The sequence below is a fragment of the Limulus polyphemus genome, unplaced genomic scaffold, assembly GCF_000517525.1.
Source record: "Limulus polyphemus unplaced genomic scaffold, Limulus_polyphemus-2.1.2 Scaffold2239, whole genome shotgun sequence".
NCBI classification, from domain to species: domain Eukaryota; kingdom Metazoa; phylum Arthropoda; class Merostomata; order Xiphosura; family Limulidae; genus Limulus; species Limulus polyphemus.
The window spans coordinates 121,614-133,362 of NW_013667849.1; positions in this window are offsets into that span (position 1 = coordinate 121,614).

Consider the following 11,749-nt stretch of genomic DNA (forward strand, 5'->3'; position numbering starts at 1 on the left):
TTAAACAAACGAACCCATTAATGTAAATACGGCTAATTCTGACAGTTTTGTATGTTCAGATGTGATGCCAACAGTATAAAATATTACTATACCTCATACTTTCATATTTACACAAGTGATGACCATAGTGAATGACAGCACTAAATGTGCAGCTTTGTATATTTTACACATATTACGTCCGCATTATAATATCGAACTAAACCTGAAAGTTTCAAATTTGATGACGAGGAACCCATTTTGAGACTAACAATGGTTGGAGACGGCTTGAATGGGTAATGAAGAAAAACTTTAAAACTTGAAAGTTTGAAATTTACACAGGTGATATCAAAGCTGTAAGAAAGGACAAAATTTGGGTTCTTTATTTGCACGCGGGTGATGCTAACAGTGTAGAATAGAAGTAAACCTGTCAGTTACGAGTTTGTACGTTCTGTAAATGACGTACAATACAGGACTAATTTTGGTAGTTTAATATTCACACAAATAATGTCTATAATGCAAAACGGGTTTAAATGTTACTTAGTTTCCTACACAGATTCTGTGCATGTACAAGACAGGAAGAAACCTGTATATCACTTTTGTATTTCATGTCTACAGAGTAAGATATGAAACGATTTTTCTTGTTTTTATAATCACGATGTATACAGTATTGTTTCTTACGTGTGCTCCTCACAGTGTAAAATAGGACTCAACGTGACAGTATTATATTTCTTACACGTTATCCTCACAGTGTAAAATAAGACTCAACTTGACAGTATTATCTTTCTTACATGTGTTCCTCGCAAACGTAAGATAAGAATAAACCTAAAAGTATTATATCTTTTACACGTGTTCCTCACAACATAAGATAAGACTTAACCTGACACTGTTATGTTTCTTACACGTGGTCCTCACAGCGCAAGACTAGACTTGATGTAAGAGTTTTGTAACTATGCAGATGATGCCAATAGCGTAAAGATAAAGTAACTTGACGGTATTTTATTGACACGCGTACTTCATGCCCACAGTGTAAAGAAGGACTAAATCAAACTGTCTGGTGTTTTAACATGTTATTTCCATGGTGTAATGCGGTAATAAGCTAAACAATTTTGCATATACTCCCAAACGGTCTCCGTGTAAAAAAATATATATATAATAAATTTGATAGTTGTGTACTTAAAAAAATTACTGCTATCAGTCTGTATCGTTCTTTTGGGAAAGAGTAATCTTGAGTTATTGTATGTGGCATCTCTGTTAGAGAAAACATTAACCAAGCGTTGCTCTCAGTTTAAAATATGAAATTCTTAATGTGTGTCTATCGTCAACTTAAAGTCTGACTGAACTGTTGTGGATTTAGCATAGGTTGTCCTCATATAAAAATATGATTTGATATGAGTTTATGTATCTAATAAAAATTAAGATTATGAGAAAACAATATTCAGTAATGTTGTGGTATTATTTCAAGTTAATATAGAGTACTGACAAAAAATACCTGGTTTACCTGAAGCTGTTCTCATTCGAAGATATCACAAGACATGATAATTGTTTGTTCTGTATTTTCAGAAAAGCTGTCCACCGTATGAGATAAGAAAATACCTGAATGTGTTTGTATTTACCAAATGGTTTTATCAGTTTAAGGTAAGTAGCATCAGATGGCGGTAGTGTAGCTACCAAATTGCTTGTTCTCAGTTTAACTTGCAGCCTAGCAGTGATATTGAATGATATAAATAAAGGATATAAGTTTGATTTCGACTTTATTAAAGCACTGGAAAAGTTCAATATGGTGAAATAAGAAAAGTAGGTTCTGTATTTACATTATTAACTCCTATTTACTGTACAATAATATATTTAATGGGGACCAACTATTGCCTATCAAGTAAGAAATAGAGATTAAAATTCTTTGTTAGTTCCTGTATATTGTATATTCGTAAGTAGTGGATTAAACTCACTTTTAGTTCCTGATTTTGTGATACCCTGAAATGATGTTAAGAAGTGATGTTCATGTTGAGAAGCTTAGATACAACGGGTAGATGCTAAATTAACCAAAGAAAGAGCACACGACACTGCTTAGATGCTACTTAGAGTGGTGTAGTGAAGTGATGTCTATAAAGTTTACATACTAATAACATAGTGTAGTGAAGTGATGTCTACAAAGTTTACATACTAATAACATGTTGTAGTGAAGTTATGTCTATAAAGTTTACCTACTAATAACATAGTGTAGTGAAGTGATGTCTATAAAGTTTACATACTAATAACATAGTGTAGTGAAGTGATGTCTATAAAGCTTACATACTAATAACATAGTGTAGTGAAGTGATGTCTACAAAGTTTACATACTAATAACATGTTGTAGTGAAGTTATGTCTATAAAGTTTACCTACTAATAACATAGTGTAGTGAAGTGATGTCTACAAAGTTTACATACTAATAACATGTTGTAGTGAAGTTATGTCTATAAAGTTTACCTACTAATAACATAGTGTAGTGAAGTGATGTCTACAAAGTTTACATACTAATAACATAGTGTAGTGAAGTGATGTCTATAAAGTTTACATACTAATAACATGTTGTAGTGAAGTTATGTCTATAAAGTTTACATACTAATAACATAGTGTAGTGAAGTGATGTCTACAAAGTTTATTAAGTCATGTTTTAATTTAGGTAAATCAAATTCAGAATTGAAAACCGCATTAAATTTGTGTTGTTAGAAAACTCACGAAACTTTTGTGTTTATATCGCTACCACAAATAAAATTGTGTTATAGTTCAGACAGACCTGTGTTTGGGGAATCGAATTTGTGTTGTTGTGAAATAGCACAATGTTTCTGTTAATTTACAACATACCCTTTTTGACAATATAATGAAGTACTAGATATGAATCGGGGACATTTCCTTAGTGACAGCTTGTGACACGCAACTTTTTTTACGAAAAACATTTTCTTATGGCATCCAAGTTACCGTCACATTGTTATGGAAGGTTTTGTTACAAGTGTTTTTTTTTCTGATCGGTGAATTCTGTTACTAGATTCATCACTACCTAATTCAAGTACCAGGGGACGCCACCTCACCCCTCTCTAGCAAAAATGATACATATATTACGTTTGCAAGTGTTCAAGTTGTTAAAGGTGTTTCGAAATCAAGTCAAAGTATGTTAAGTTACAATAAACGTTAAATGTTTTTGTACACCTAAATTGTTTTCACTGTAATTTATGTTGTATGTAACACTGTTCATGACACCCCCTACCCCCTGTAACACATCGTAAGACAGGCATAAACACCTTCTCACCCACCATAGCGTTATGAAATTTTTTAATGGTCCCTCGAGTGATTGTATAATTTACGATGGATTATCATTTTTTTATTATACTCAACAATCGATTTTATATTTAAAACTACCTATCACAAAATCGGTATTCGTAACAAAAACTGACATGTCACAAAAATGATGTAACAAGAATGCGCCCGTCTCTAGTTGTCCTAGTAACAATGTGGGGGCAACGAAATGTCCAGTAAATCAATGTTCGTAACAAAATGCCCGGATCTCGTAGACATCGTTGATGGATGTTACCGGCTGTAGGCTAGCGAAGCAGTAGAAACAAAGACTGAACATTACTAGCTATAATGGACTGTAATAGTAGAAACTAAAGTTGAACGTCATTAGCTATAATTTAGTGAATTAGTAGAAACAAAGACTGGACATTACCAGCTATAATGGACTGTAATAGTAGAAACTAAAGTTGAGCTTCATTAGCTATAATTTAGTGAATCAGTAGAACAAAGACTGGACATTACTAGCTATAATGGACTGTAATAGTAGAAACTAAAGTTGGACATTGCTAGCTATAATGGACTGTAATAGTAGAAACTAAAGTTAAACGTCATTAGCTATGATTTAGTGAATCAGTAGAAACTAAGACTGGACATTACTAGCTATAAAGGACTGTAATAGTAGAAACTAAAGTTGAGCTTCATTAGCTATAATTTAGTGAAGCAGTAGAAACCAAGGTTGGAAGTTACTAGCTATAAGGGATTGTAATAGTAGAAACTAAAGTTGGACTTTACTAGCTAATTCATTATAGTAGTAAAAATAAAAGTTGCATATTACTACTAATACTAACTGTAACTTAGTATAACAGTAGAAATAAAGCTTGGACGGTGCTTGCTGTGTGTGGTTTGTTATAGCAAAACCACATCAGGCCATCTGCTATGTCAGCCGAGGAGAAACGAACCTCTGAGTTTGCATTGTAAATCCGAAGTCTTACCGCCGTCCCATAGGAGAACAGGTGCTTGCTGTAATATAGTGTAATAGCAGAAACAAAGATTGGGCATCATTAGATGTAGTTCAATGAAGTAGTAGAAACAATACAGGTTGGATGTTGCTTGCTGTAAATCAATTTAATGAAGTAGTGGAAACAAAGATTGGATGCTACTTGATATAGTTTAGTAAAGTAGGTGTAACGAATTTGTTTTGATTTATTTTAATATCGACGTTGTTTAGATTGAGTTTATATTTAAAAACATGCATAGCTTGTAGTGTTAGATATGTATTGCGAAACTCCGCCTATTCTTCAAAGTTGTAGAAGATTCTCGAGAGAAAGAATCAACAATATATGTGTGTATGTAAACGCTTTAACCAGTATTGTTACGTAAGACTGAAGTTTCTAGAAAACGTTCCCACGCTATAAATATAGCTAACGTTACGCACCAAGAGTGTATCTATTATTAGTTTGCTATAATCAGCATACTATAACTCCGAAAGATATAATTGTGGTTTTTAGAACGCTTATCAATCGGAAAACTTAAGATATTCGACCAGGAATATCTATAAATTTCGAACATTACAAATCGTTTAACTTTAGTATTTTTATGAAAGCATTACCTAACGTCACCCGTGGAAAACCCAGTGTGTGTGTGGCCAAGCAGCCTAAGCTAGCTAGCTTCCAGGCGAATTGTACTTACATCAACTCGCTCATCGTGAATCCTCGATAAGATATCAAGGAGGTTCCAGACTAGAAAGAAAACTTTATATTGTTTGTAAATTTGTGAAACTGAATGAAGCTTTGTTAAAAAACTCATTATATGAAAACACCAGTCAGTGAGTAGCTATCAAGAGTGTGAACAAAGCTTCATTCATTGTATGGAAACACCGGTCAGTGAGTAGCTATCAAGAGTGTTAACAAAGCTTCATTCACTGTATGGAAACACCGGTCAGTGAGTAGCCATCACAAGTGTTAACAAAGCTTCATTCATTGTATGGAAACACCGGTCAGTGAGTAGCCATCACAAGTGTTAACAAAGTTTTACTCATTATATGAAAACACCAGTCAGTGAGTAGCTATCAAGAGTGTTAACAAAGCTTCATTCATTGTATGGAAACACCAGTCAGTGAGTAGCCATCATGGGTTTTTAACAAAGCTTCATTCACTATATGAAAACACCAGTCAGTGAGTAGCCATCACAAGTGTTAACAAAGCTTCATTCATTATATGAAAACACCAGTTAGTGAGTAGCCATCACAAGTGTTAACAAAGCTTCATTCACTATATGAAAACACCAGTTAGTGAGTAGCCATCACAAGTGTTAACAAAGCTTCATTCATTGTATGGAAACACCAGTCAGTAAGTAGCCATCATGGGAAAAACTTTGTTAACACTTGTGATGGCTACTCACTAACCGGTGTTTCCATACAATAAATGAAGCTTTGTTAATACTTGTGATGGCTATTCACTGACTGGTGTTTCCATGTAACGAGTGAAGCACTGTTATCACTTCTTTCCGTCTTATCTCAAACTGCGTTGTTATGTAGAGTTATGCATGTACTTTTATCTACGTTAAAATATTTTTGTTTTATTTGCGAGCTTTCGGCCCTTTATCGGGCAACAATGTACATTGTATTTTAATGTAGAGAAAGTCCTACATGTTCATTTACTTACATTATTGTTAATAAACCTTGAACCTTGTCTTAATAGAGAATATTATTCAACTGTATTGAAAATTGCTTAATTTAAAATAATATTTTGTAAAATAATAGAATGAAATAAGTGTGTAGTGAAGTTGTAAAATCTGATAATGTTTTGATTTCCTGATTTGATTGATATGTGCGTACACGGTATTTGGAGATCAAACTTTATTGTCATATGTATAAGGTGATGTATAAAGACAGTTTACATCTTACTGTTGGTCAGTTTGTTTCAGCATATTTTATATATGTGATATTTTTTCAAAGCATGTCATATAACTTTTATAAAAGGTCAAATTAACAAGATTAGACATTTCATAGATCTTGTAATTTTAGAATGTTAGCTGTCCTCTGAAGCCTTATTGTTGTTTTCTTAGTCCAAAGCTACACAATGAGCTAACTGCAATCTATCTATTGCAGGGAGTCGAACTCCAAATTTTAGCATTGTATTCTGTAAACTTACTGCTGACCCGCTGGGGAAAAACATGGGTTCTTACTATATGTATTATACCCTTCAAATGAGTCATGTTTTTGTATTTCTGTAACCTTTAAAAAAGTTCCATTATTTGGCAAACTTTATGTTTGTTTTCAACATTGTTGGGGTAAAAATTTAACACTAGCACGCTGTTATATTTCATCAATTAAAAGAAGGGAATAAGGATACCATTTTGTAATCTTCATTTTTACTGTTATTATTTGTTTTTAGTGCAAAACTGTACAATAAGCTACTTGCACATTGTCCACCGCGGGGAATCTAACTCCGGATTTTAGTGTTGTAAGTCCATAAACTTGCCGCTGACCCTCCAGGGGACTACTGTTATTGCTAAGACTGATTAAAATATTTTCAACACTTCTTGAGTAAGGTGTCTAATTGCATGAATCTTATCCAGGATAGAAATATGTTGATTTTGACCCAAATTTTCATCTTAGAAACATAAAACCTTTCTTCAGTCAAAGTAGGACATGTTTACTTTAAACTCGACATTATATTGTCATAGATACAGAAATTTTCTGAAAGGTATTATCGTGATAGGCTACTTCTTAAACTCTGCAACATTCTACCTTTAAGTAAAGTCTATACTTAAAAAGTTAAGACCTTCCTTTAGCGTACCAGAAAGGTGAGGGGAGAAAACCCCCAGTAACCACGCTGCCCTCTACATTTTAATACTGATATTCTACCTTCCACTCATTAGTAGAAAGAAGCATTAAACTTAACCATGTAGGTTTGTATATTTCAGAATACAGAACATTTTCTTAAAATATGAGCAAAGAGTCTAGAATTCAAGACTTTCCCATAACTTTATACTAAATTAGGACGCATTAACCGACAGAAAAAAGTCATCATGTAAGTAATCTATGAACCAGAAACGTTTTGTCCTACTGACCTTGATCCTAACCGGTGTGAACGTCCGCAAATGTGTGTGTTTCAAGCTCTATGAACAGCGTCATTCCAAACACGTCTTTATTTGGTGTTTATGATCTTTATGCGTTAATATCATACATAATCGTGCTTGTGTACAAACTAAGAAGCCGCTGCTTATACAATGAATAGTGTATACGTATTTCTGTAAAAAAAATATTAATATTTTAAAATTTACAACGAATAAGATAATTCACATTTCGAGAAGCATAATTTTAAGAAGAACAAAAATCACCGAAGTTCGTTTAACTTCGTACTTAAGAAATAAAAAGGTAAACAAGGTAACATGAAAGATGTAAGAACTGAACGCAGTTGAAACTGGTTAAATAATATAAAATAGCAAATATATCTGTTAATATTTTATTAAGCTGTAAATAATATGCAAAGCGTGATATATATATATATATATCTTAACCGTTATGTATAAATTATTCTTGTGAGATTAGTATATTTTATAGCAGTGACATCCAGTACTGCATCTGCACACTCTTGTACCTAGGACGCAGGTGAGTTTATTTGCTTGTTATTAAGTACAAAACTACACGATGGGCTGTCTGTGCTGTGCCCACCACAAGTATCGAAATCAGATTTAACACTGTAAACCCACAGACCTACTGTTGAGCCACCAGGGGTATGCAGGTGAGAAATTAGGGGGAATAAAAAATAAAAGGCAATACATTACTAACCCAATGCGAGTTTGTTTTTGTTTATATAAATATATATATACAGTTTTGTATCACACGAACACTGCAGCTCCGTTCTACTACCGTCATTGTTCGTATGAAGGACTGTTACAAGAAACGCCATCTATAATAACTTTTACCGGGTAAATAATTGTTTGATTTTTTTTACACAGGCGTAATCTTATTAAACTTACTGATCTACTAGGAAAGGAAGAACTGAGACGAAAATAAATTAAGTGGGTATGCATAAATGAATAAAGAAAACAGAAACATAAGTTAGTCAGTCATGGCAGATGATTGTTTTTTCAAGTTTATTCATGCAAAAGAGAAGACATAATTCAGACGAATCTAATATTGGAGGTATAGGATTTTAAACATCAATCACTCCATAGCGAAAATGATATATATATTTATCAGCTTTATATCCATATCCAAATAAAGATGAATCCAGATGAAACCAATACCGTATATATATATATATATGTGTGTGTGTGTGTGTGTGTGTGTGTCAGCTTTCTCCACATAACAGAGTGTGTATTTTTGAAACTAAATTATCAATAAAAGTAATGTTTCTCAACTTTATTCATTCATGAATAACTGAAGAACTGGTGTAAATGTCTGTAAGATTTATTTATAAATGAGTGACTAGATAATTCACACCGCACTATCATTTCAGCAGGCAAATGTTTCTCAGCTTTATTCATTGATTAATAACTGAAGAATTGGTGTAAATGTCTATAAGATTTATTTATAAATGAGTGACTAGATAATTCACACCGCACTATCATTTCAGCAGGCAAATGTTTCTCAGCTTTATTCATTGATTAATAACTGAATAATTGGTGTAAATGTCTATAAGATTTATTTATAAATGAGTGACTAGATAATTCACACCGCACTATCATTACAGCAGGCAAATGTTTCTCAGCTTTATTCATTGATTAATAACTGAAGAATTGGTGTAAATGTCTGTAAGATTTATTTATAAATGAGTGACTAGATAATTCACACAGCACTATCATTACAGTAGGAAAATGTTTCTCAGCTTTATTCATTAATTAATAACTGAATAATTGGTGTAAATGTCTGTAAGATTTATTTATAAATGAGTGACTAGATAATTCACACCGCACTATCATTTCAGCAGGCAAATGTTTCTCAGCTTTATTCATTGAGTAATAACTGAAGAATTGGTGTAAATGTCTGTAAGATTTATTTATAAATGAGTGACTAGATAATTCACACCGCACTATCATTTCAGCAGACAAATGTTTCTCAGCTTTATTCATTGATTAATAACTAACACTGCACTATCCTTATCAGTAAATACTTGTCAGACTTATGCATATACCAGCTGAGAGTTCCTGCTCATAAGGCAAAAACTGTATAAAGGACAATGTCATATAACGTTCCCCTTCTTTCTTTTGTTACTGAATCACTAGTTACCTCATTAGATACTAATTCCATGCCCTGTTTTTGAAAGTTAATAACTGATTCATTTAAATGATTATGTGTATTTTTAAATTTAAAACCAAAAGTTTGTAAAAAATCAGTTTTATTCATGTGTGGTTAACTGAATAATCCGGATTGCAGTACCATTGGAGATAAAGCTCTGATAACTTTATTCATAAACATTAATATGAATAATTTGGACCATACTACCATTAGAGTTAAAGTTTATCAATTTTATTCATGTTTTATGACGGCTATTTTGGGATCTGTGTTCGCCAGCTTTATGTATGTCCTAGTAAATAAAATATCCCTATAAATGAGATTGACGATACAGATATATCTTTATCTTTATGACAGTAAATTTATAATGCTAAAACTATGGAAGTATATGTTTTTCAACTATATATTGGTGAGGGTGATTTCAGAAACATCATCAAATAAAATTATCTTTAATGTCAAAAGTAACTTATATTTACTGCTCCCCCCCCCCCCCAGTGGCACAGCGGTATGTCTGCGGATTTCCAACGCTAGAAACCGGGTTTCGATATCCGTGGTGGGCAGAGTATAGATAGCCCATTGTGTAGCTTTGTGCGTAACTTCAAAGAAACAATCTTATATTTACTATTGTGTATTCACTCTCGCACGATGATGTAAGTTTGTCAGTTGTATTCATACAGTAGTAAAATACAGCTGAAGAGTGATATTTGGGAACTCTAGTCATGCCATATAGTAAAAGGAAAATAAGAGGAGACTAAGTTTATCAACTTCATCATAGAATTGATTCTAGTTGTCATAAGACATAATGTTAGGCCTATTATTCGATGACGAGAAACCTACTTTGAGACTAATAATGCTTGGAGACGGCTTGAATGGGTGATGAAGAAAAACTTTAATATTAGTTTAACATAACACCAAATGAACAACGTTTCGACAAGGTTTTGTTATGTTAAACTTATATTAAAGTTTTTCTTCGTTACCCATTCAAGCCGTCTCCAAGTATTATTAGGCCTATTATATTTTTAACACTACATTTCTAATCTAATCCATTACGGATTTCCAAGAATCAGAAGAGTGTATGATAATAATAGTATTTCAACTACACTATTTGGGTATTAAAAGAAGTCAGGCCAAACTTAATTATTTTTGGTATAAACCACATCCAAAATTAAATATTTTGTCAAAATAAAAAAAAGCTCAATCTACACTAACAAATATATTATAAATAATGTAAAACTAGAGTAATAAAAGAACGTCCAGGCTACCTAATAAGTGTAAAGCTAAGATAATGAAAATAAAAATAGCTCAATCTACACTAACAACTACTGCACGTAATGTAAAACTGCTGTAATCAAAATAATAAAGAGCCTACTCTATATTATCAAATAACTACTACACGTAATGTAAAGCTTGGTTAATCAAAATAATGAATATAGCCCGGTCTACATTATCAAATAACTACCACACGTAATGTAAAGTTAGGGAATTCAAAAGTGTTGAAATTCAAGCATTTCATATAATATATGTTTGTAACGCTATATCCAAGAATGATTATAAACAATTTAAGTTAGATAGGTCTAATACATTACATGTCTACTTTGAGATTTCAAAAGATATATCTCTCATTTTAGGTATAAAAAGAGGATACATTGCTTCTTCTATTATTTTACAACGCTCTTAAGTTAAAATAACTCAAAATATATCATTACTTCAACAGAATAAATTCAAAAGACTGACAAAATGGATGAGACTTGTGTGGTATACCGAAATTTTAAGATACTTTTATTTTTGACTTTACTATTACAATTAATGCACCTGTCATCATTTAACTATATGCTATGATACAGAGTATTCAAGTACCTACACGTTAGATTGGCTGTATAATAAACGTTTTAGTAATGATTATAGTTTACTCTATGGAGTTGCTTGATATCTGTGTATTTTCAACCTGAAGGAAACTTCAGCGGCACCTTGGCTACACGGCTTCTCTTAACTGAATAGCGACATTGACTCTCACTATTATAACACTCCCACAGCTGAAAGTGTGAAGCGTATCCAGTGACATATCATCTCTTGAACCTTGTATCTTCATATCCGCAGTCCGGCAAGGTAACTAAAAGCTACACTCGGCCTGACTGGGATGTAAGATCTAGAAATACCTTTTACTTACAATCTTCTCTGTCCAGGTCGAAGCACAATTTATATTACTACCAAGTAGGCAGAGAAGTTGATTGTTGTTGATTGTAATTAAGCACAAAGC